General features: G+C 33.8%; 1 long non-coding RNA gene across 1 annotated transcript in view; it reads right to left on the minus strand.

Annotated features, from left to right (window-relative positions):
* LOC134474928 (uncharacterized) overlaps positions 1–13,389 on the minus strand; it is a 31,654-nt gene extending 18,265 nt beyond the window's left edge. Inside the window, exon 1 of the long non-coding RNA XR_010045861.1 lies at positions 9,918–13,389. This is a non-coding gene — a long non-coding RNA (uncharacterized LOC134474928). The remainder of the gene's footprint in view (positions 1–9,917) is intronic.
* Positions 13,390–27,804: the final 14,415 nt, after the last annotated feature.

Genomic DNA, 27,804 nt, shown 5'->3' on the forward strand with positions numbered 1-27,804 from the left:
CACAAACGATAAAGTCAAGAAGAGCATGGAGTGAAGTACTCCAGATCCTAAAGCAAAATGATTTCCAACCAAGACTGATATATCCTGCAAAACTATCATTCAAAATAGATGGTGCAATATGATACTTCCATGACAAAGAACAGCTGAAGAACTTCATGAACACCAAACCAACTCTGCAAAAAATATTGAAAGACAGTTTAGATACACAAAGGAAAAAACCACAAAGCAAAGCAGATAATTAAACAGAACAGAAAGATAAAGATGCAACAGCAGAGAGATAACATTCCTACAATTAACCAGCATTTAACAGTAATAACCATTAATGTAAATGGTCTCAATGCACCAATCAAAAGAAACAGACTAGCAGAATGGATCAAGAAACAAAATCCAACCATATGCTGTTTACAGGAAACCCATCTAACCCAGAAAGATACTCACAGACTGAAAGTCAAAGGATGGAAAACAATTCTTCATGCAGCAGGAATCCAAAAAAAGGCAGGAGTAGCCATTCTGTTTGCAGACAACGTGAACTTTAAACCACCAATGACCATAAAGGACAAAGAAGGTCACTACATACTCGTAAGGGGAAAACTCCAAGAGGAAGAGATAACTATCTTAAATATATACGCACCAAACTCCAGAGCACCCAGTTACATAAAACAATTATTAACAGAAATGAAAACTCAAATTATCAGTAACACAATTGTAACAGGAGACCTTAATACACCACTGACACCAAGGGACAGATCAACCAGACAGAAAATGAGCAAAGAAATAACAGAATTGAATCACACGTGTGAACAAATGGGTTTGATAGACATATACAGAACGTTCCACCCAACAACATCAGAATACACATTCTTCTCAGCAGTACATGGATCATTTTCTAAAATAGACCATATATTAGCTCACAGAACATATTTAAGCAAATGCAAAAGAGTTGAAATCATGCCTTGCATATTATCGGATCATAGCGCTCTGAAATTAGAAATTAATGACAAAGGATACTGCAAAAATTCCGCAAACACATGGAAACTAAATAACACACTCTTGAGTAATCAGTGGGTCACAGAAGACATTAAAGAAGAAATTAAACAATACCTAAAAGAAAATGAAAATGCAGATACAACTTACCGGAATCTGTGGGATGCAATGAAAGCCGTTCTGAGAGGAAAATTTATTGCACTGAGTTCCCACATCAGGAAAACAGAACGAATACAAATAAATAACTTGATGCTACACCTCAAACAGCTAAAAAAAGAAGAACAAGTCAAGCCCAAAGCCAAAAGAAGAGAGGAAATTATAAAAATCAGAGCAGAAATCAATGCAATAGAGACTAAGAAAACAATCCAAAGAGTCAACGAATCAAAAAGTTGGTTCTTTGAAAGAATAAATAAAATCGATAAGCCCCTAGCCAACCTTATTTAAAAAAGGAAAGAAAAAGCTCAAATTCATGCAATAAGAAATGAAAAAGGAGAAATCACTACAGACCCAATAGAAATACAGAGGATCATCAACACCTATTTCGAAAACCTCTACTCTCAAAAGTTTGATAACACAGAAGAAATAGACAGATTCTTAGAAGCATATGAAGTACCAAAGCTAGATCAAGAGGATATAAAACTGTTGAATAACCCAATCTCTGCTAATGAAATTGAGAATGTAATTGGGTCCTTGCCCACCAAGAAGAGCCCAGGCCCAGATGGATTCACTGCAGAATTCTACAAGAAATATAAAGAAGACCTAATGCCGACACTCCTCAAACTATTCAATGAAATTGAAAGGGAAGCAATCCTTCCTAAGTCATTCCTGGAAGCAAATATTACTCTAGTACCAAAACCTGAGAAAGACCCAACTATAAAAGAGAACTATAGACCGATCTCCCTAATGAACACAGATGCAAAAATCCTCAATAAAATATTGGCAAATAGGATCCAGAAAATCATCAAGAAGATTATACACCATGACCAGGTGGGATTCATCCCAGGAATGCAAGGATTGTTCAACATACGCAAATCAATAAATGTAATCCATCATATCAATAAAGCCAAAAATAAGAATCACATGTTCATCTCTATAGATGCAGAAAAAGCCTTCAATAAGGTCCAACACTTATTCATGATAAGAACTTTACAGAAAATTGGAATAAATGGTCTTTACCTCAATATAATAAAGGCCATTTATGACAAACCAACAGCCAGCATCATACTAAATGGCCAAAAATTGAAAGCCTTTACTTTAAAATCGGGTACAAGACAAGGATGTCCTTTATCACCACTCCTATTTAATATAGTACTGGAAGTACTAGCCAGAGCAATTAGGCAAGAAAGAGAAATAAAAGGGGTAAAGATAGGAAAAGAAGAAGTTAAATTATCATTGTTTGCAGATGACATGATACTCTACATAGAAGACCCCCTAAACTCCATTGAAATACTCTTAGATACAATAAATAAATTCAGTAATGTGGCTGGATACAAAATCAATACTCAGAAATCAATAGCATTCCTATAGACGAACAACAAAATCACAGAGAGGGAAATAAGAGAAACTGGACTATTCACATTAGCAAGCAAAAAAATGAAATATTTAGGAATTACTCTTAGGAAAGAAGTGAAAGAGTTATACAGTGAAAATTATAATACACTGAAAAAGGAAATTGAAGATGATCTCAGAAAATGGAAAGACATCCCTTGCTCATGGATAGGAAGAACAAACATTGTGAAAATGGCCATTCTCCCAAAACTGTTATACAGATTCAATGCAATCCCAATAGAAATACCATCAACATACCTTATAGATCTAGAGAAATCACTCCTAAATTTCATCTGGAACCAGAAGAGACCTAGAATCGCAAAGGCAATTCTAAGCAGCAAAGACAAAGCAGGAGGCATCACAATCCCTGACTTGAAGTTATACTACAAAGCAACAGTAGTAAAATCAACATGGTATTGGAATCAAAACAGAGCTGAAGATCAGTGGAATAGATTAGAAGATACAACCACAACTACGAACACACTCAACCACCTTATTTTTGATAAAGGAGCCAAGCAGGTTCACTGGAAGAACGACAGTCTCTTTAATAAATGGTGCTGGAAAAACTGGCTCTCCATTTGCCGAAAACTAAAGCTAGACCCATGTCTATCACCATGTACTAAATTAAAATCTAAATGGGTCAAAGATCTGAATATTAAAACAGAAACACTAAATCTATTGGAAGACAAAATAGGTAGAAACCTTGGAGACATAGGAGTAGGTAAAGAATTCATGAACCGGACTCAAACCGCACGGGAAATACTTCCCAGAATCAATAACTGGGACCACTTCTCATTAAAAAGTTTCTGCATGTCAAAAGAAATCTCCAGCATAGTGAAAAGAAAACCCACAAACTGGGAAAAGATTTTAGTGAACTCTCTCTCAGACAAGGGCCTCTTGTCTAAAACATACAAAGAATTAAAGAAACTCAGACTTCCGAAATTCAAAGATCCAATCCAAAAATGGGCATCTGAGATGAATATGCAATTCTCAGATGAAGAAATGCAAATGGCAAATAAATACATGAAAAAATGCTCATCATCATTGGTCATTAGAGAAATGCAAATTAAAACCACACTGAGATACCATCTCACTCCTGAAAGAATGGCCAGGATCAACAAAACCGACAACAAATGCTGGAGAGGCTGTGGGGAAAAAGGAACTCTCCTGCACTGCTGGTGGGAATGTAGACTGGTACAGCCTTTGTGGAGATCTGTCTGGAGATTTCTCAAAAAGTTGGGACTGGAAATCCCATTTATTCCAGCTATTCCACTTCTAGGCATATTCCCAGAAGAACTGAAAGCATCATACCACAGTGATATATGTGCACCTATGTTTATAGCAGCACAATTTGTAATCGCCAGATCTTGGAAACAACCCAAGTGCCCATCAACTGAGGAATGGATAAAAAAGTTGTGGTATTTCTATACAATGGAGTATTATTCAGCTATAAAGAAGGATCACATTGAGATATTTATCAATAAATGGGCGCAGCTTGAGACCATACTCATAAGTGAAATAAATCAATCTCGCATGTGTGAATACCGAATAGTTTCCCTAATGTAAGTAATGATTCAAATATATAAAAATATGTGGTAATCATGATTCCCCATTAGGTGGCCTTGAAGCCTTATAAAGTTTTCACTCATTAATTAGAAAGGCTTTATTCTGGGCTTCTTGATATGAAAATATTTGAAGCTAGAGTATATGAAGTTTTACCCAAATATTTCAAGGAAAAAGACACTATGGTAACTACTATTAAGTCAGGTTATAAGGTGGTGAAGTACTAGGTTATTGAAACAGTCATGCTGTGACCTCTATTGTTATATTGTTATGTCCTGTTTTATCTCAATCTCCCCCTTATTGTTTCAAAAAAATTATTTAGTCATTTCTTATGTTTGTCTTAATTAAAGAAAAATTCAAAAAAATTAGGATATATAAATAGTAACTCTTTTCGATTTCCTATTAACTTGTTTTGAAGTCCTGTAGTACTCCCACGATCTTGTTTTGACTGATTAGACTCTGTTCCATTCTATATGATAGTATCAAGTTTGAAGACATAGGCAACTACTTTGAAGACAATAAGATTCACTAAGATACCCATTCTGGTTTGACTATTGTCTTCTTTGGAAGTCCTGTAATGTTTACAATGCCTAAGTTTTATTGGTCTTGTTCTCTACTGTTTTGTCCAACTTTATAATATCTAATAAGATAGACAATTCTTTTTAAGGAAACAAGGGACAACGTTGATAACCATTGTTGATAAACTTGTACTCTGTTCTACACCATGTGCTATGTCTATCCTTGGTATTGACTGACAGCTTTGTGTTGCCATGTTTGACTGTATTCTTCCCCCCCCCCCAAAGAAAGTAATAAGCACTAAGGAGTAATAAAATCCAAGATGTGTAAATTTTGTTGTAAAAAAGAGAGGGGAAAAAAAAAAAGAAAAAGAGCTCTAACGGATATAACAGCAAGTGTGTTTGGGGGTGTTAAATAGCTGACTTTATCAATGTTTTTGGAACATTGAACACAGCTGTTTGCAGTCTCCCTGTTTGAATGTCCACCTTGTGTTCTTTGATACTGTGATTTGAGGAACTATTTTCAAGAAAACAGTGTGTAATCTACTAGCAAGTAATTTCTTACTGTTATGGTTTTTTGTTTTGTTTTGTTTTGTTTTGTTTTGTAGTTCTGTATTGCGTGTACCCTTACGCCGCTTTGGTTTGTTTTGTGTTTTTCTCTTTTTCCTCTTAAATTAAAAAAAAAAAAAAAAAAAAAAGAACACACTCGGATGTTCATGTAAAAACATACTTTCACTGATGTCTGAAACTTAAACCTGTACCTTCAACATGAATATTAATTTTAAAAATTATTCTCTATTAAATCAACCATAGTAGGTCATTCTAATATCACTTCAACAAATGTTCACGTCAGTCTACAGAAAATATGTGAAATATTTTTGTAGTAAACACTGTATGTTTTGAAAATGTATATTTGCTCACTATATTTTAACACAATTAAACAGAACATCTAATAAAGTTAATATAAGATTCTTATGAAGTCCTTATATACAAAAATGTAATAATATTTCTTTACTCCATTTTTTCTCAAGCAATCTCATTTACTGTAATAGCCTTCTTCTAAAAATCAAGTGCTGTAATCTAAGAGTAAATATCAATCACTTAAAGATATGAAACAGTAACAGAGAACCAAGACTAAAGAATGGCCTTAGTAAGATAACCATGATTGTAGCCTCAGGGGCCATTATCATAATCATGGAGTTTGTTTACATGTGGGTACCGATGACTTACTTTCTCAACTTTTGAATAAAAGATAATCCAAAATAATATATGATATTTTCAAACACCTGTAAAGACAAGCCCTACTAGTTATTTTCACTTGCATTCACCAGACAAATGATTTTATGTGTACTTTAATTTCAGAGAAAAATAAAATAAATTTTTAATATTGAAAAAGCTGTTTCAACCAAGATTTTCTTCAATGGACATTTAGAGCAATCAAAGGGTCTTAATAATTTTATTCAATATATGTTATCAAAGAAAATCTTTAATCAACAGGCTCACTTTAAAAATACTGCAAAAATGAAGCTTTTTCTCCACCTCTATTTTCTCTGATGTTTCATGTTTGCTAATACTTAGGCAATACATTATATTTAAAAATCCACTTATGTAACATGTCAATTCTCTGAATACCTCCTTTACTGGCCTCTATATAAGTGCTCTAAATATTTAACTGTAATTATTTTTAGCAATATTAAGTTCTTACAGCAATATTAAAATTGAAAATATCAGTCTCTACAAGAAAAACTAAGGTGTCTTTAAGATATAATTTAACTCAGTTTTGGAGGCAATTATGTTCAGATACTTATTTTGGAATACATGATAACAATGCATTTTTGTTTTCTAATTAGCAAAACGTTTCTCTTTATTAACTTGTTTAAATTGTATTTAACTGCTATTCCCACAGATAGGTATAATTTTATATATTGGTTTTAAATCCTGTGTCATTTTAATATTAACAATAAGTGCTTTTCCTTATGCTAGATATTACACTAAATGTACTGTTAAAAGAATGTATACCCATCTGCAATGCTCATGTACAAGATACAAGTATTAGTGTGTATCAGAATCATGTGAAAGAATATACTTATGCTATTGTTACTAAGAAATATCATAAATAAATTTTCCACAAGTAATTGCATAAAGTGCCTACTTTTTGTTAGATCCAGATTATAAGATTATCTAAATTATAAGAGATAAGTAACACATTACATGGTTCTTTCTAAGGCCATAATATTATAATATTTCATATGTCCCATGATCAAAACTTGTCCTTTTTATCTGAAAATTTTAAATGATTTTCAATTAATCCACCAAGTACAGATGGCCAGAAGGCCATCAACTAGAGGGCTTGGAAAAGTAACTACAGATATGCTATTATGCAGAACAGGGATTGAAAGAACACACTCTGATGTTCATGTAAAAACATACTTTCACTGATGTCTGAAACTTAAACCTGTACCTTCAACATGAATATTAATTTTAAAAATTATTCTCTATTAAATCAACCATAGTAGGTCATTCTAATATCACTTCAACTAATGTTCATGTCAGTCTACAGAAAATATGTGAATTATTTTTGTAGTAACAAATACTGTATGTTTTGAAAATATATATTTGCTCACTATATTTTAACACAATTAAACAGAACATCTAATAAAGTTAATATAAGATTCTTATGAAGGCCTTATATACAAAAATGTAATAATATTTCTTTACTCCATTTTCTCTCAAGCAAGCTCATCTACTGTAATAGCGTTCTTCTAAAAATCAAGTGCTGTAATCTAAGAGTAAATATCAATCACTTAAAGATATGAAACAGTAACAGAGAACCAAGACTAAAGAATGGCCTTAGTAAGATAACCATGATTGTAGCCTCAGTGGCCATTATGATAACCATGGAGTTTGTTTACAGGTGGGAACTGATGACTTACTTTCTCAACTTTTGAATAAAAGATAATCCAAAATAATATATAATATTTTCAAATAAATGTTACACAAAGTGTAACAGTGTTAACACATGTTATCATACAATAAACATGTTTTTAAAGATTTCTTGCTGATTATACATTTGATTTTTAGAAATTTTTACTGCCAGATCCAGAAACAGGCTGAAACCTCTGCACTGGATCATTCCAAGTGGACAAGTTCTCCTGGAATATTTATATATAGGAAGTAAACTGCGTAGTACACAGCACAGTTCAGATCTATCTATCTATATATATATATATATATATATATATATATATGTGTGTGTGTGTGTGTTTAAAAGAATGTTTCCATCTAAATATTTATCATAGAACTTGTACATACCATAACAATCCACAATTTTTATTTGAAAGGGATAATTATAAAAAATTCTGGAACATTTTGAAATACAAAAGTGAGAAAATCTGTAGAGATAAGCTGGACATTTTTATATTTCTACATACTATTTTCATATAATTTTAGCAAAAGGCAACTCAGAGTAATGAGTAAATAACTTGTCAAGGAAGTTCAAACTGCGTAAAATTTAGTGCTGTGCAGTTAAAGTTCAAAAGTTTCTTTTCTTGCCTCAGTCCCCAAGAATACTACCTATCTTTAAATTTCATTAACTAGGTCTAAGATTTCCTAAAAACTTATTCTTTCTCTTTAAAACAAATCCAGAGAGAAAAGAAGACTAATGGAAAATATCTGAAAACAAAAATATCTCATATTGTTTTGCTTACAATTTTTGTTTCCAATAAAATTATTTTTAACCATCATGAGTCAAACTTGTGTATTCTTAAACCCTCAAATGCTTACTGGTGTTCATCAGTTGAACCACCCTACTGGACTGCTAAACTATCTTCTAAAGATGTCCCTGTCTACTTGTGCAATCATTCACTCTGACAATAACTACATGATGAATCCCATGGTGCCAGAAAATATCAACAAATTGTACTTGCAGATCCAATAGAAGTGGACTTTGTTTCTTATGTTGTTTGAAATAGCTAAACTTTGCTATTCTATGTTTTAAATGATAATCTACACTGAATAAAATGAGAGAGCAGCCCAACACACTTGTTACATTGGTATGCTTCCCTTATTTCTTTTCACACTGGTCAATTGTCAAAAATTACATAATATGGTTAAAGTAATGGAACACTTATTTGAGTTTCTTAAAAACAAAATTCAAAGAATATTCAATATCTACATTTATAGTGATGCTTTGGTTTACGAACTTACGTTGTTCTATGATTTTATAAAAGATGGTCACATTGTGTTTGTATGGGAAAGATGGTCATGATAGTGTTTGTCACCTGATGCACAGTTTGCAAATTTATAACATTTTGCCATGTGCTTTTCTTGGGAACCAAAGTATCACTGTAGAATCAATATAGTACCATAAATTCTACCTATAAATATAGCGTAGGTCTATCTGCTATTTTTGCTGGCCGCCACAATGACTACTCTCCTAACTACAGAGGACTCTTCATCCTCCTCTTTCCCAATTATCTCTTTGCTTACCAGTCATGGTGTTCTTAAAATGTAAAATGGCTCATTTTACTCATTGATGGATATCTCCCAGCTCATATTTTCTTGGAATAATACTTAAGTCCTTAGTGTTTTTTTTTCTCTCCCTCCCCTTCATAGAATTTGATTATTATCTTTCAAATCTTTCTTTCTGTAACTCTCTCTTTGCTTAGTAAATTCTACTTATCCTGGACAGAATTCTTCAAATACCTCAAGCTCATTTCTCCACTGCTCAGGGAGTTTCTCCTGCTTTCAATGTGCATCTTTCTACTCCTCAGATTTATTTCTTTCTCTTCCCTAACAAAGAGGCTAAATATCATCCCAAAGCACACGCATTTCCAACTTTCCCATTCTGGTTTGGGGTGTCACTGCTCATCCACAGAATTTAAACAACCATTATAATTGTTTATTAATTTACTTTTTGTACTCCATAATGATACAAAACATGTCTGCCTGCATTACCACTTTTCTCTACCTAAATTTTACATTCATCAAAAAATAATGCAAGAGCAAATGCAACTTAATTTCAATTCAAGGTCTATTTAAACATTGACATCTATTGAAATCATAAGCTTAATAGATAGCTATAGATATATAAGAAATTTAATCTTTCTGTGGGTGTAGAATTTGATCACTAACAATGTACACTGAACCAATTCAAACTATTTTGATTACTGAAATATATACATCAATCTCCACCATGTTTATACCCCCAATAAATGCTGAGTGAAGGGTACAAATAAGATACTTGCTAGGATTTGTTGACATATAGTGTGACATGCACTCAAAATCTATCTTGACTTAATGAATTACCCATGTAATTAATTGTCTTCATCCCGGGCATGGCAGCTCACGCCTGTAATCCCAGCACTCAGGAGGCTGTGGCAGCAGGATTGCTGTGAGTTGGAGACCAGCCCAGGCTACAAAGTAAGCTCAAGGCCAGCCTGAACTGCACAGCGAGACCTTGTCTCAAAAAGACAAAAAAAAAAAAAAAAAAAAAAAAAGTAATTGTCTTCATAAACATGGGTACACACTGAGAGATGCATCAACTGGGTTAAACATATTTTTGCTAAAGCAGAGTAATTTTTTAATAAATGGACCTCTGGTGGCTACCAAATATAACATGTATATTCATAGTTGCCTTGCACATGAAGCAAGACTGTATTTCATATACCTCAGAACTCAGTACAGAAATAAAATGTTCTAGATTTTGAGGAGATAAAGTCTGAGTTTTAAATAAGTTAGACACCTAATTAATACTGTGTCTTTAAATATATGGAAAATTAAGGCAGTAAGAAATATAAATACACATGCTTTCACTTAGAAAAATGATCTATGAAAAAAATTACTTTCTGATTGATTCAAGGAGGTTCAGGTAATACAGTAAAATTGATTTATTTTGACTATACAACACACAGCTTTACAGTCAGTTGGAAGATAAGAGATCCTTCCTATAGTCACATTACTCTTAGTATCATGTTAAAAGAACGAGTAGTTCAGTTTTTTATTCATTGTCTTATTTGACCCTGTCTCAATTATAAAAACTGGAATTAGAAGAAAGGGGTAAAGATGCCTAATACACTCTTTCTGCCATGATTTTACTTAATTTGGTAAAACTACACACACAATACTAAAAATCTGTCACAGTTCTTAAGAGACACATAACATAATTTTATCCGCCATAAACAAATTTTAAAAGTAAACATTAGTAGAAACATGGAAAATGTCCTTTTGAAAATAATATTAGTGATATTTTTGTGCAAGAAATTTAACTTAAACATGACATTAATCTTTCAACATTGTATATATAAAATTTTATAATACCCCATGTTTCAGATGTACAAAAAATTGATATTTTAAGTATTCATAAAATTGAAAATTTAAAAATATTCCTATAATGTTCATAAGAATAACACTAAAAGGTTGATACTTAATCATTTATGTGATGTCTTCAGTATTTAACACTTAACTACACTTATCAGGCACAATTTCTAACCACTATAATTTAGGTTGTAAGAAGCACTTTATAGTGAGGCCTTACTTGAAACATTATTTTTATAATGCAGGGGGGGACATAGCTCAGTGTGAAGGCCCTGGGGGTAGTGCAAACAAGAAATGAAGACAAACAAAAAATATACAAATAAAAATATGATTATATTGGGGCTGGGGATTTAGCTCAGCGTCATAAGCACCTGCCTTGCAAGCAGGCAGTCATGAGTTCGATCCCTGGTACCGATAAAAAAAACTAAAAAGACCAAAAAAATATATATATGATTATATTTTCCCTACAGTTTTGTTTTGCAGAACCCGAATATCAGAATTTAACCTTTAGTTATTTTTTATACAAGTGTACTCCTATGCAAAACTTATGTTTTCAGTATGCTAATACAAATTACAAACTTTAGTATATAGTATTTAACAATTAGGTTCAAGTAATGAAAAGTCGTGTACTATTCATTCAACATGAACTTCAGCTACTTTATACAAATAAACTATATATTTGATATCTATTTTATGTAAAACATTATTAAATTACATGGAGAAATCATTAAAAGATAAATATTACCTGAGAAGTTAAAAATAGCATTAGTTGGCTTTTAAATTCAAAATAACTACCTGAGAAGTGATACTTTAATATTTCGATGGAATGACATTTGTGGAGACTCACATGTATGTTGTGTTCCTATTAATAAATCCAGTACCTAGAGTGGCTGTTCAAGCTTCACAGGTACTAAATATTTAGAAAAATTGTTACGTGGGAATAACTGTTAAGAACTTCTAGCAAACTTGATTATCAAACAATACAGCACTTTATCATTCGTGATATAAAACTTAATAATCTAAATGTCAGACGTCTCAAGTATTAAAAATTGCTTTCTCCCATAAAAAATAAAATAATTACATTATTTTAATAATCCTCTATTTTCTTTAACTACCTCTTCGATTATGAACACCAACTATCCTTGAAAACAAACAAGGGACATGGTATGAACATATACGGCATTATAGGAGTGTGACACTACAATGGTCATCTTATAGGATGTTTTAAAAATCATAAGGGTTATGAATGATTTCCAAATTCACACATGCATTTATAGGTGCATTCTGTCAGGTGCATAATAATTAGAAAAACATACTAATTGCATAAGTGAAAAATGAACAGCAATTCTGAATTCTACATAAAATATTAGAAAAAATGATACGGTTGTACAGACACGAAAAAAATCTTTACTGTTTCGCTTTCCCTCTCTCAATCTTCTCCTGTTCTCATAAATACTACAGTATAGAATCCCAAGTAATCTGACCTCCACTTTTACATCTGCAAATTAATTAAAGGCCCTGAAACACATGAGCTGTATGTTAAATGGCAGCTCTAACTGACCACAGGTGTTTATATTTAAAGCCTTTAGAAAACCTCACAGACAGGGGTGGTCATCATAGCAGTGAGAGCACCCAACTAAGTACAGGTTGCAAAACTTTTTATGGTCGTTCCATACCTAATTTAATGAGATTTAGAATATAGAGGTGATGTTTTTGTAGATCTTTAAATATCCAAATACCCATGACAGAAATCCAAATCAATGTTTTATAAAGATTGTGTAAATAAAAGGAAAGAAAATACTCTTTGTGTTTTCCATTCCCCTCATGCACTCCACCACTTTACTCAAGGAAACAAAGTCCTTAAAAATCTGACAGTGGTCTGCCTTTTTGACTAGGATATTTACAACTTGGAAAATTCACACTCAACATTTACCTACCTCCCTCTCTCACAAAACAGAAAATACAACACAGATCTGTGAGCCTCTGGTCTAGGAATAATTTCAAAGCAATCTACATTCTGTGATCTAGAGTGGGCTGGAAGGCTGAGTGAGAACAGGCAAGGGAGCCACACTCAGGCACCAGGCTGACAAACGCCCCAGGGTACAGCAAGGAGAATCTATCATCTTATCCAGTTATGCGCAGCAGCCCAGAGGCAGGCAGCTCCGCTAAGTGTGTGCCTTAGAGTCTGACCTCTGGCGGAGGCTGCGTAGGGGTCTGTCTGCCCTTTAGCCCGTGAAGGGACTCACGTGCCGCTGATGCTTATGCACCCATTCAAAGAAATCTGTGCACACACGAATCATAGCTCCTAGGGCTGCCGTCCCGGATAGTGCAGACTGAGTGTTCAGGTCAAGGAACACATATAAGGTGAGCCCTGGAGAAGCTGACCCGAGACAAGTTGCCCGCAGCAGGCCGAGAGTACACCAGCGCGCGAAGGACCGTCCTCCTCCCCCTCCCGCTTCTGACCCTGTCCCTTACCTTGGTTGTTGGAGACATGACTACAGTAGCCCGGCCAAGCTGTCCTCAGAGGCAAAAAGAATCCAAATTGCCAAAGAAATTCTCGGACTTCGCAGACCCCCATGGCTTTCGCTGGCTCCTCTCTCCTTGTGTGAAAGAAGTGGAAGCGGAGAGGCCAGGTGTTGTGGGGAGGTTGGGATCCTGGTCCATGTCTTCCTCTTATTCTTCTTTCTCCTCTTCCACCCGGCCCGCAGGGGTGTCCCGGGGCGCCCACCGCGCCAGGCCCCGGGAGCAGGGCACGAGGGTCCAGACTGCCCAGGTGCGGTGGCAGCCGCTTCGGAGCTGCAGCTGCCTGAGGCGCCGGGAACCTCCTGGGGGCTGGAGGCGAGGGGAAACGCACTCACCGCCGTGTCCCACCGGCGCGAAGACTATTCACTCGGGTCCGGGAGAGCGCAAGCGCAGGAGCGAGCTCGGGCTGTGGTGTGGGGGCGGGGCCGAGGAGGCGGGGGCGGCCGATTGGCGGCCGGGATGGGGGCGGGGCCGACCGGGTGGTCTGGCCAGATCGGGCCGCCCGAGCGCCTCTCTGGACTGAGAGGCGCGCTGTGCGGGGCGGCGCGGCACTGCAGCGGAGCAGAGGCGGGCAGCGAGAACTTTCCTCCGGCTGCTGCGAGGAGAGCCGAGCGGGGGGTGCGGCCGCGCGGGGCGGGGAAGGGTCCGAGGGAGCTGCGAGCTGAATGCTCAGCCCTCGCCTGAGCGGCGTCGGCAGCAGCTTGCAAGGCGGGCACCTCGGACTCGTCTGCGCCCGCGCTGCGCCCAGGCGGTGCGAGCCGCTCCCCGGCGTCTCCGAGGCTGCGCTCAGTCCCTGAAGCACTTAGCCCCCATTTTGCAGCTGCAGCGCTGACCTTGACTCCCCCTCACTTCCCATTTCCGCGCTGGAAGAGGTGCTCTTTGAAACCACCCACCCCAAGTCCAGAGCTCTAGGCGCGCAGCTGGAAAGGGCCCCCGGGGTCCCCAGGGCTCAGGCTCTCGGCCCCCTGCCGGGAGCGAGGGCTGGAGAAGGGCGAGCGCAGCGCAGCTCTACCCGGTCTGGCGCTCTCAGGCTTGGCGGCGCGGCTTGTATCTCTGTTCAGCGCTGGAGGGGGTAGTAGACCGCAAAATTTTTTAAACAATATGAGTTTTAAAGAATATGAGTACAAAGCACCAAGAAACTTTTCTTAAAATTAGATTAAAAGAATATTATAACAGAAGAAAGAGGGGAAGAAACAGAAGAAAAAAGTTTTAAGTTCATTTCCAAAATTCATTATTATTTACAAACCATAGTACCATACCTGAAATATAAACACGTACTTCAAAATAACAGTAACAATTGACTAAAACTAAATTTCTCTCCTTCCCCCACTATAACTACAGTTCTTTTACTATTCACAATATTTTTTTTAAATAAGCCAAGGTCAAGCTTGTCATAATAAGTATTTCTTGGATAGCTAGTTGGTCATATGGTAAGGTTTTAAAGAAAAAAAAATATTTCTCAATATAGAAACACATTTCATAGAAAAAGTTTAGAGATGTTTAAACAGTATCAATTATATATCTGAATGCAGTACGGTATCAACTATATATCTGTTTAATAAAACTCATCTCAAAAGGTGAATTGGAATATAAAAATCATCACTTTTGACTATAACAAGATTATGTGAATTTGACATACTGTGTTTTCAAAACATGATTGCAAAAGGAATTACTATAACTATTTGAGCATTATTGTGTTATATTTGTTAAACTCTTCTTAGGAACACAATTGTCTTCCCATGAGGAAGAGTTAATGGTTAATTACCTTGTATGAAGAACAGTTTGTTTCATGATGATTGCATGGTTATTTTATGCGAGCTAGAAACAACTGCAGTTTAAAAAAATATGCTTCTTTTTTATTTTCTACCAGTGTTTATATATCTACTGACATGTGACACTTTCAAAATGATAAGCCAGTCAATGAACCAGATGCAATATCCATGTAGATTTATCTGCATTTGTCTGTTTGAATCATACCAATATTCAAAAAAGCAATCATGTATCATTTGTCACAGCTATATTGTTCAGAATTGTTTTGTATTCTTTCAGACCATTGTTTTTCATGATAGATGTGGTCCGAATTCGATTAAGAAATGATTAAAATTTTTATTAAGTAAATGATATATATGACACAAATCTAATCTACAGTTTCATTTACAGTAGAAATAACAGTATCCATACATCTGCGTATAAAATGCTGAAAAGAGGAAAGCCTAAGCCTGCAATTAATTTCTTTGAAGAAACTAAAGAATAATTATAATGTTTAATACTCAGCATGTTTCAAGGCTTAAGAAAACCCTAAGTATATTATTTTGGTAGAAGAGTAAATTAATCCATTTATAGAAGTGATTAGCATTCTCTGAGGTCAAGATAAGAGAAAGGAATACAAGGAATGTTGATCCTCAGGCATGTCAAAACATCAGGTCTTAAAAGATTAGGTTCGTAGTTGAAACAATCCAAATTGCCTAAGCCTTTTTGGTTAATATAACATTTAGAGACATACTGAGGACAACAATAATAAATACATATAAATAAGTATGTGTGTATATATATATATATATATATATATATATATGAATTTTATATGTTTCAATATCTAAGCAGCTAACTTTCAAAATTCCGTGAAATAATGTATTGTTAATTTGAGGCTCTTTGGTTTCAGAAGATACAAAATGAAGAGGAGACACTCTTTGTTTATCTCAGAAATTTTTACACGTGTTACTTTTTGAAAAAAACACCTAAAATAATTCTGCGTATTTTATTTTAGTATATGAAAACTTAAAAATCTTGCACAAAAATGATGCAGCTTGAAGTTACATAAGGCATATTACTCCTGATTCTATTGTGATAATTATATATTATTGCTGTCATATGATATATTAGAGTAAAAGTAAAAGTATATGGATATATGCATAATGCACCTATCATGTTTATAAAACATTTGTGTGCAGTTAAGTGAAAACATCCTTTTCAGTACTTTTCTAATTCAGTAACTATTTACCAAGCAAGATTTTCATGTACATTTATGCCATGTACTATGCAGAAGTTACAAAGATTATTTGCGTTTAGCTCTGATATCTCAGAGGTTTTATCATATTGCAGAGCACAAACACATGGATTGTATTATTCGAATAGAAATGATTCTGTACAGTGCCATCATGAAATTCCAAATTATTAGAGAAGAAGAAAGGAATCAGACTCTTTCCTTCAAAGGCCTGAATCTCTATAGTTACTGCTTTTGTCTGAAGTAAACATGCTTTTGGCATAGGTTGGAGAAGCTATCCTCTGAAGGTTTGTCTATGAAGTTTTACAAATGTTAAATCCATGCTAAGGGCTATGCACAGTGTAGTTCAAACTTACATTTTTAGTGAAATTGACTTACATCAATGCATATCAGGTATCCTCAAAAAGTAATTTACCTACAAATACAAAACTTTTCAAAATGTATTTAAATTTATTTATGAGTAGCATGTTGTTTAGTATCTCTTCCATGTAACAGGATGGCCAACTGTATCAAATAACATTCTTTTCTTTGAATAATAATATCATTAAAGACCATTTTCTAAATATCAATGGAGTATTTTCTAAATGGCAAAGAAGGAACATATCTTTACAATTTTTTGTATAGTGAAAGATTTCTTATTATTTCCATTATAACAAGTTTCACAGGATTATTGCTATTAATTTCTGTTCAACTATTCAAAATAGACAGCTAATCAAAATATACCTTATATTTTATCTTACATTTTTTCTACATTAAAATAATTTATACCTTATTTCATGAAAAGATAAGGTTAGATTTTTGAAGAACTCTTTGTTATGTCAAATACTTAAATGTTAAATTTATTAACTAATTATGTATTTGAATAAAATTATCATCTAAATATTCTAGTTATTGTGATACTGATAATGCAAGGTATTCTCTTTTGCTACACTAAATCTTTTATGATTTAAACATGCTAGATCTAGAGAAGGAATTCCGAATGCATCTTGTAAATTGGTTTTCTTGAGTAAAATTCCTTCTTAAAATATTTTAGTGTAGTTTATAACAGGTACCTGGTTGTATTTTGGCTCTCACTTCTATATTTTTACATATTAAATTTATAAATAAAACTATGAATCATGAGAGCCATTTTATTTTATATAAAGTGAACAACAAAAATACAATAAATCCTTGACATGTCCAGTGTGCCTTTGAAGTGAGGAGTTCTGTATCATTTTAATCATAGCATGTTTGCTTTTCTATGGCTATTAAAATGATTTTAAATATCACATTTATTAGACAACGAAAAATTTTGTGGGACTCACTTATACAAGTGCTCATTTGACAACTAGTATATGTTTTCTCATATGCTTCCCTAAATTTGATACAGACACAATTAAAAACTTAAAACATTCAAAAACAAGAAACATTTCTTTTGCATCTCTACCAAGTATTAAAAAATGAGTCATTTAAATAAAAATTACATTTAATTTTTTGCTCAAGTTTATCATCTCTGTAAGTCTTTTCATAAAATATAATTTAATTCTTGGCCTATTCCAGCAACAAAAGTATCTAATTGTCTCTGTCAATCATTAAATACTTCTATTGAAAACATTTGAATCAATCTGTGAATGTAACTTTACTAATTACTATATGTAAATAATGTATGTTACATCTTGTGCCGAAGCTGAATTTATATGAAAATGATATTTTGCTCCTCAGAGAACTACAGTAAAGTTAGTATACTTTAAAGTTAGTATGAGAAGAGTTTTAAAAGTCTATTGAAATTTATAATATTTGGAATTGAATTATGACATCATTGTTATTTTCACAGTTGAAAATAAAATTTCCTAAATTTATACAATAAAACATAATTGCATGATTGACTTAGGCTGCTACTAATTTAAGGTCAATGTCTATTCTATATTTATTTGAGCCTAATTATTTATAGTCTGCCTCAAAAATATAAAAATATAATATATATATTTAGAATTTTTTAGTGTTTCTACCCAATTCTAAATAATGGAATGTTTCTTGCTCATTGAGATTTTGTTCAGTTTTCAAATAAATATCACTGTAGTATTTATCCCAAACAAATGCTATATGCTAAGTTGATCAAATAATATTTTCTGTTATGTTAGAAATACATCTGAAGCTCTGTTAAATAGAGTCACCACCTATTTCAGACACCTTATGAAGATTTAAGTGTTTCTAGCATGACTCAGAAGCTGACTTTTTAGTTTTAGATTTGTTAGTTTGTTTTAGTTTTAAATGATATACCCAGGTTTAGTAGTAGCAGCTGCCTTAGATTACACTGTCACCACTTTTCAATATTTCTACCTTGATAGCAGGGAAAGAAATTCAACTATTTTAAAACTATCAAGAATACATTGATCACAAATGTATGTAGTACCACTTTCTACAAGAACAGCTAATAATTTGGTTTTTGGTACTGGTGAATCAATCCAGCGCCTTTCCACTAAGTTACAAATTACCACCCTACTCTGTTTCTGAGTTGCCCAGGCTGGCCTGGAGCTTTCTACCTCCTGCCTCAGCTTCACAGCTTATTGAAATTACATGCATGAACCATCACACCAGCTCAATATAGCTAAATTTTAATGTAGAAAATCCATGACACAAAAATATTTAGCACAGCTGTGTTTATAGAGAACAAAAATAAAACTCACTTCCTATGATAAGTCTGTTATTGTGTGTATACACTGCCTTCAAAACTAGCCTGATACAATGTGCTTTTTGCGTATTACATTGAGTTGATTAAAAGACAAGAAAAGTATTCACTGTGGTAGAAACTCAACAGTCTTTACAATCTTTAAATATTATTTTAATTATGAAAGACTTACCTAACATGACTAATTTTGAGCACTACCCATTTTTAAAATGCCTCAAGAGCCACTATAGTCCCTGGTCAGCACATTATGTCTACCCCACTGCCCCATGTCCACAAAATTACAGAGAAAGGAAAGACTCAGTAATAGTATATCGATTAGAAAATCAACTTCCTCTTGGGAGATTTGTAAGGAAGTAGAAAGATTTTTTTTTATTTAGTTGCTAAATTCGTCTTAGTTTTTTGTCATTGTGGTCCTTTCACTTTTTTGACTTTTTGATTTACATAAGAAAACATTGTGAGGTTCACAGATATTTTAAAATAAATGAGGGCCAGATAATCTGTTTACTATGGTTTCATATATATATATATATATATATATATATATATATGTGTGTGTGTGTGTGTGTGTGTGTGTGTGTGTGTGTATAGTCCTCATTTTTGTTACTTGATGGTTTCTTTCCATAGCTTTAATTTGTTGTAAGCAAAGTTAAATCTAATAAACAACATTAAATCTAATAAAATTCATCTAAAGAAATCTTCAAAGTATAATAACAGTATTAATTTTATATTGATTGCAATTACATAGTATTTACTATAACAGACACTGTTCCAAATACAAATATAATTTCCGGTACAAATTATAAATACTAATAACCAATATGAACTCATTTGATCCTTGAACAACATTCTGAAATATTTGCTATTATTATCTCCATTTAATAGATTAGAAAGTCGAAGCATAAAACTTGCCCACATTTACCCAGAGTTGTTAGTAAAGCAGGGAAGTTAGAGTCCGAAGTGTGGCTCCAGGAGCTCTGCCTTTTATTGCTGTGCTACCTACTTTTTCCATGAATGCTCACCTGAGTTTATATAAACATGCACATATCTGTGTATTCATCTGAATGATTTATTGGCTCCATAAAATTAAGCTCAAATCACGAATTTTCATTGAAACCCTTCCTAGTTGTGACTAAGTGCCCATATCACCTCATTCTTCTTCCACATTCTAATATTTACACACTTAGGACTCTTGCAGGATACTCTATTTTCCCATAAAGTGTTACTCTGAAATGGAAGCTGTCACCAAAAGTATGAGCTCATCCTTATTCAGCTATCCTGTTTTGTCCAGCATATGAATGTTTTTCAAAGCACTGGATACTTGTGATGAATGAAACATACAAAAGCTTACTCTCATAGAACTTACAGGGTTAACGTGTGTTTATCAAGTGACTTACACTGCTCTAAGTGGAGCATCATGCTAGCCCACGTGTTATTCACAGTCATGTAGTTAGGTATTCTTTTGTGCCTATTTTACCACTGACAAAGCCAAAGTGTACAGGTTACATATTAATATTAGGCAGTGCATTAGTCTTTAAAATTCAGAATGCCTTGCCTACTATTTGTAATATTAACTAGGAAGTAATCAGAAGAAACTGTAGATTTGGGTGATAATTTTGGTGTGAAATGTACTGATTCCACCTAGAATGATGACAGAAATGGAGAGGTGGATAAATTTCCAGTGCATTTTGATGATAGAAAGGATAGGACTTCATAATGATTTGGGTAATGGTGGGTCATACTATGTATCCCTAATTATACAGTTAACAATTTACATTTTTTAAAATGTACTCAAACCACAAATTACTGATGAAGATTTTGAAAAAAAAAATTCTATCTTTTAAAAAATATCTTTCAGTAGAGAAAATCGTTTTGTCCATTTTCAAATCAGAATGCTGGAATTCCGTTCCAATTTTTTACTAAAAATCAGATCAGACTATTCAACCTCTTTAACTTTAAAACTATCAATATATTCTTTATTCTGAACCAGGCATAATAAAGTTGACATCTCTAGAAAGAGTTACAATACAGTTTTAATTTTCATAAAAATTAAAAAAAAAATAACTCTGACTCTTACACAAAGTAGTCACATAAGCATCATCAAACTGTTCTCCACATATTATTGCATTTATTTTAACCTATCACTAATTCTCTTACAGAAAGAATTATACTTTCCAAGACTTCATCAGTTTGTAATGTATTTATTAATGAGGTAAGTACTAAGTAATTTCCACTCAGTACACTGAAGACAGTAGTGAAAATAGGATATACAAAGTTTTGAGAAAAGTATAGCAAGAACAATATGAAAACATATTGTGTTGGAGACCACTATGAAGTGGCTCTGAACAGGATTTAAATTTTACTAACTAGCTTTCTATGTTTTTCTGTGAGTCGGTCCTAGGCCTAGGCCCCTTGCCTGGCAAGGGAGCCAATTCACAGTAAGTGAACCTCTGTGAATCACTGGTCCTGGCTGAGGCCTGTAGTGGCCTGTGAGGCCAGAGATACCTCAAAGGGCAAGATAAGTCGACAGCTGTGGACACTTGGAGCCAACCCCAATTAACTAGGTAGAGACTACAGCTGCAAAGATTACGCCTATAGTCTCACTTCTACCATGTATTCATGATAAGACAGTGCTCCTAAATTGACTTGATTCATGATGTGGAAATGTCCGTGAAGTGACTCCCAAGATCCTGCTCACTGCCTGAACTTTCCTCAGACTCTCTGCCTATTGTCCTTGGTCCTAATATAAGCGGACTGATTCAGAGAATCCTTTGTCTTAACTTTTGAAGTCTCAGCTTAATTAAAGGGTTTTGACCCTCATGGAGCCCTAAAAATCAAACAATTTGTCTCTTTTTATTTAACCTCCACTGTACACTCGTTTGGGAGATCAGGGATCTAGGTCAGAACCTGATAATATTGAAATGCTAAGGAACCTTCCTGGGTGAGGGCAAAGCCCTAAGTATGAAGGAAGAGTCCAGATCAATTATGCCCAAAAATAAAACTAGGTAGCTTCTTTCAGAATTTAATAAGGAGCTAGATTTAGAAAAGGAAAAACATTTTCCAGCAGTTGTACATTTAAATTAATAAATGTTTAATAATTTCAATGCTATTATTTATTTTAAATTGACTCTACACTCACAAGGTTACATGAGAATCCATTGTATGAAAGTGTTCATGATGTGCATGTCCAAATTCATACTCTACACTGGAGAATGTTTCCTTCCCCAGAGAAAAAAAATTCAAGGGCCAAAGCATGATGACACTGGTTTGTTATCCCAAATCTCTGGGAATCTAGGCAAGAGGTTCACAAATTCAACTCTAGCTTGGATAGCTGAGTGACTTATGAGACTGTCTCAAAACAAGAAATAAAATATATATGCAAAAACTGGGGATGTAGCTTAGTGAAAAGAGCCTGGATTCAACCCACAGTGGGAATAACATTTAAAGAACATAAGGAAGTCAAAATCAACTTATTTAGATGAAATCTCAGGAGTCATAAGTTAACCACAATGGTTATTATGTTGCTTATTTTGTTCAGTCTTACAAAAATCTATTCATATTTCTCTTACACTAATGGCCTGATTCTTTTAGTACTGTTAATTGTGCACTGTTGTTGCTTACTATGAGGAAAGAGATAAATCATACATCATCAGTTGAACATAAATTTCAGACAAAGAAGTCTTGAGTGAAGCTGTCTCTCTAATATTGAGTGGCTGATTTTCCAGCATTTTCATGGAAAGTTGTTATAATTTCTTTTTTTTTAATGGAATTTCTTCTATTATCCCAGGAGTTCTCTATTTAAACCTTTTGTCACCATCCAAATTATATCATGCCCTATGGGACAACAATAAATTATTCTAGATGATAACTGTCTCACATGTATTAGAGATATCAATTTGTATCCGAGTTGATGTAGGAAATGTAAAATGGGTCTTGATAAGTACTTGACAACATAGTTGAAGTTATGTTACCTATGTACTGCTTTTCAGAATTACAACCGCATGGGTCTGACATTATCCTAGGGAGAAGTAGGACACTTTCTCAGGTTGTAACTTGACAGCAGTGGAAGCTTTAGTAGCTAGCCAAAATGATCTTAAAGTTGTCACTTTCTGGGGATTCACTCAACTGTTTTGCAAAATGAAATTTTGCTGGTTTGCTGAAGTCATTTGACACTATAGTATTTTGAGTTTCATAATGCACAGCAAGCCTGTATTAATATTATACTAATAAAATAGCACAATCAAGTGTTAACTAAATAGCCTAGTAAATTTTAATTGCAATAGTAATTTACATTTTAGAGTAGGTAAATTTGTTGTTGTTTAATAGATATTAGCATGAAGTGGAAATATTCACAGATATGTAACACTGCATGTGTCTTGAAAATACCTCAGAATTTTAACAGTACTGCTTGTGAAAAAACATTTTATTATAGAGAGGCATGCGGTTATTAAGAATAACTGATAAGACTCTAGGACTAAAATAATTCAAAGCCATAACATATTGTCATTTTTATCAATGTTTGGAAAATGAAAGTATTCATATGGACAGTAGATATTACAAGATAACTGAGCAAAGGAACCATAAATATGTCTGAGGGTATTACTACTTGCTGTAGAACTGTGTGCAATATGATGGGATTATTCTTAAAAGATCTTTGAAACAAAAACTGTGATAAAACAACCCAAATATTCATTATATTATTTCAAACTTTTTATCAGAGAAAGCATTCAAATAAAATTAGTAGAATGTGGTAATATAAATATATGAAAAAATAATCTCATCTATCTGTTTTTAATATGTGTAATATATATATATATATATATATATATATATATATATATTGCTTAAAATTTTCAGGGAAATTTTACATCCACTAATAATTATCTTGCTAATCATTTTTTAATTTAAAATGATTGATCAAAAATGAAAGCAATAAAATAGTTTAAAATATAAGGACAAAGAAAGCACACATTGCTGAATTGATTTCCACTCCTCTTTTTGTATAAAAGCAAAGATGCTAAAATTCATTGACACTAAACAATATATAATAGCTTAATTTATAAAATATAAAGGGTAAATTCAATTTCACTTGATTCTGTAGAAAGAAACTTGTGACTATCAGTGCTTGTAAGTCATAATTTTATTTACTTAAACATATAAAAAATGAATATTTTGGTTTGATGATTCCCGTGTGAACTATATCCTTGCAGTGTGAGATGAGTTTCCAGATGTGTGACAACACTGGTAGACCTCTTTTGGTACACAGTGTAGCAAGATGGCTACAAGTCAACTGTTTGCTCTTGTAATAATAAGCTCTTACTTTCAATATGAAGTGGAGTTTGAATCCTCATTCGCTTGAATCTACACTGGTGTTGGTACTTTACCTACTAGAATGTAGTAGAAGTGATTATCTAGGACTCCAGTGGTCTTTTACTTTCTGCTTAGGCTTCTGGGGACACTTTGGATTCTGCTTCCTGGAACAAGGTCATTGTATACTATAAGAAGCCCAACACATATGTGAAAGTTACTGTTGTTGGTTGGTTTACAGCCCAACTGAATTCAGAACTAACAGCATCCAAGATTTAGCTATTATGAACTATGCTATTATAAACATGAGCATACTTTCAACAGATAAGGAAAATATAATATTTATAGATAATGGAGTCCTGCTTTGCTATAAAAAAGGATAAATGGCTGTACCTCAAGTCCACAATCTTAAGTGAAATACATTATGCACACAAATTTAAATATCACTATACTTGTGTGAGAAATCTGAAGAGTAAAGAACAGAGGAGACATATTAAGCAGTAGGAAAACTTGTTCATTTGGGAAGGGGAACACAACATAGGGGGAGTAGAAGGGAAGGATAGAAAAAGTGATTTAAGGAAAAAAAAGAATTGAAAGAAAAACTTGGAAATAGAGCTTTTGTAACTGTGGAGAGAAAATGAAGAGGGAGAGGAGAGGAGAGAAAGCCTCCTAAAAATTAAGATGTGCTAAATAAATGTACACATCCCCCATGAGGAATGTAGTCATTATGTACTGTAAGCATACACTAATAAAAATATGACAAAAGAAAAAAGTACTAACAGCATTGACTGCAGGCAAGGTGAGTGAGCCATTTTGGTTGCTTTGTTGATCTGTTAGAAGTTTCCAGCTCCAGACACATGACAGATCCTGAGAACAAATTGCTAGTGTACCCCAATCATTTCGGTAGAACCCTAAATAACAAACTTAGTTTGTTAAATTGAAAGATAGTATTTTGTTATGAATTACTATATTTTGGTACTTTGTCTCATGAAAGAACAGTTAGTAATGAGTATTGCTTGATATTCAAGGCCATGTGAATTTTTTCAAACTAACAAAATGATAAAAACTTGAAACAATCTTTTTGATTAAATACATGTGACATAGCAAGTTCAACACTAGTCAACTGTAAGCAGATTCTATTTCTTTTCTAATTGTTCACATCACAGACAAACACACAAATGTGTATGTCTTCAATTTGTGTGTATTTTAAATAAGAAAATAAACTTGTATTTGTTACCAAATAGTTTCTTCTCTTAAATCAATTAACAGTACTGGCATAGATATTAGGATTGCTGAATTAGTGGTCTTAAAATATGGGTTTGCTTTAGGAAACATAGAAAAAGAGAAAAAAGTACATCTCATTGTTTTTGAGTGTCTAAACCAATAGACTTGTTTATGCTTTACAGTTTAAAACACATCTATGACTTAAGACTCTGAAGCAAAATACATGCTTTGATGCATTTTAAAATATTTTATTTGTATTCCTATGTTCATTTATAGCAGAAAAATGCCAATTATATTTTCATTTTAAGGTAAGGTTTTCACAATGTCCTGTATTTCTACTTCTCTTTTCTTTTGATTTCTTCCTCTATTTCTCTTTCTTATTTGTCAACATATCTTTCTATTTTATTTTTAGATAGATAACATAAGTATGTCAGGTGCCCTAGTTTCTAATGTAAATTATGCAAGAAACTAGATGTGTAATCCTGGTCAGATCATTTGTAATCTGAGGCCTAAATTAATTTGTACGAAACTTCAGGGGAATAAAACAGATTATCTTCTTAGCCTTCAGTGCTTTCATAACACACAATTTCAAAACGTGTAAAACAAGGCAATTACAAGGTAGACCACAGGAACTAATTTGGAGAAGAGGTAAAAATCTTCCATTCTGATAGTATGAATTACTTACTGAAATGATTTAAAGTCAGAATTAAAAGGCAAATTACTTTAGACAATCTAGTTCTCATAATACAATAAAAGAAAGCAGATAATTTCTCTATGGAAATAAACTTCCATCTCTTCACAGACTTCATGGAGAATTAACATCATATCAGTATGTATAAAGGATATTAAATAAGATCAGTGAAAATATATTCAGTTACAATAATAAAAGAGAGCCTTCCCTACACTCCCTTAGCACCACAAATATACTATAACTCGTGAATATACCAATTGCCATATTTATATATTTTTAAATATGTGTGTCAATTAGTCAAATGAAATTGAAACTTCTTAGTGTTGCTGACTATGAACTTTTAAAATATTACTAGCTCTTACAAAGTGTATGAAGTATTATATTGGCACTCAATTAATATTTATAAAAGTCTGAGGTACAGAATCCATACTTTTTGTTTTAAAGAGGATAAAAACAAGGAAAATAAAGCAGAATAAAACCAATGAAACAAACCAGTGTAAGTGATATAGGGCTTCAAAACAATGCAAAATCAATAATAGTTATCATAATGCCTCTTGCTCTCCTCAAAATAGCTGCAGATACCATCAGACATTGTGAAAATCAAACAAAACAGAACAGAATAGAACCAACAAAAACAAAACAAGGAATTCAATAAAGGACTTCAAAACAACACAATAGGAAATCCAAATTGGCTACATAATATTCCTGCTGTCTTTGATATAGTTTTCTTGCCATCAGATATAACAAACTCAAACAAAACAGGAAAAACTCCAATCCAGCAAAACAATGAAAATGATACAGAACTTCAAAACAAGACAATAGGAAATTAACAATTGCTACTACCCTCAGAAGGAGATCCCCCCTGAATGCCACACTGTGTATCACCATCCTCTGAATAGATGTTCAGACCACTGACCCTGTACCTTCAAGGTCCCTGTGACACTAAAACATCCTGAGCATCAAATTACATTTCACCTCAATAACTATCATGGCAGCCTTTAATGCTTTGGATCAGCTGGTCACTTGGCAGTGGCGGAGAGGGAGGGATTGGCTCTTCTTGTTTGCCAATCCACGTCAGAAGGGACTTGGGTCTGGCTGTCCCCAAATCCGTGGTGGCTTGTGCATGGCACTAGGTCTCAAGGAGGGCTTGCTTCTTGGTGAGGCTTTGTTCTCTCCCTCCACAGTCCATGAATGGTGCTGACTCACAGTGAAAGTCTTGGGTCTTGCTCCAGAATCCATTTCCAGTGGAATGTTTTTTAAGCCATCACATAAATGATAACAACACTACATAATTATATTGTAGTTTTTGATAGAAAAATTTGGTAAATATGATAATACAATCAGATATGTAATCTTGACTGGGCCTAATTTAATAGGTGTATAGAGATTTTAGCACAACACAAAGAAGAAAAATTTCCTTCAAAGAGCATCTTCCCACTAATGAATATTTCATGTGTGTTTATGA

Source organism: Cavia porcellus, unplaced genomic scaffold (genome assembly GCF_034190915.1).
Source record: "Cavia porcellus strain 051 isolate PalLab524CR breed Dunkin Hartley unplaced genomic scaffold, mCavPor4.1 scaffold_43, whole genome shotgun sequence".
Taxonomy (NCBI): Eukaryota; Metazoa; Chordata; class Mammalia; order Rodentia; family Caviidae; genus Cavia; species Cavia porcellus.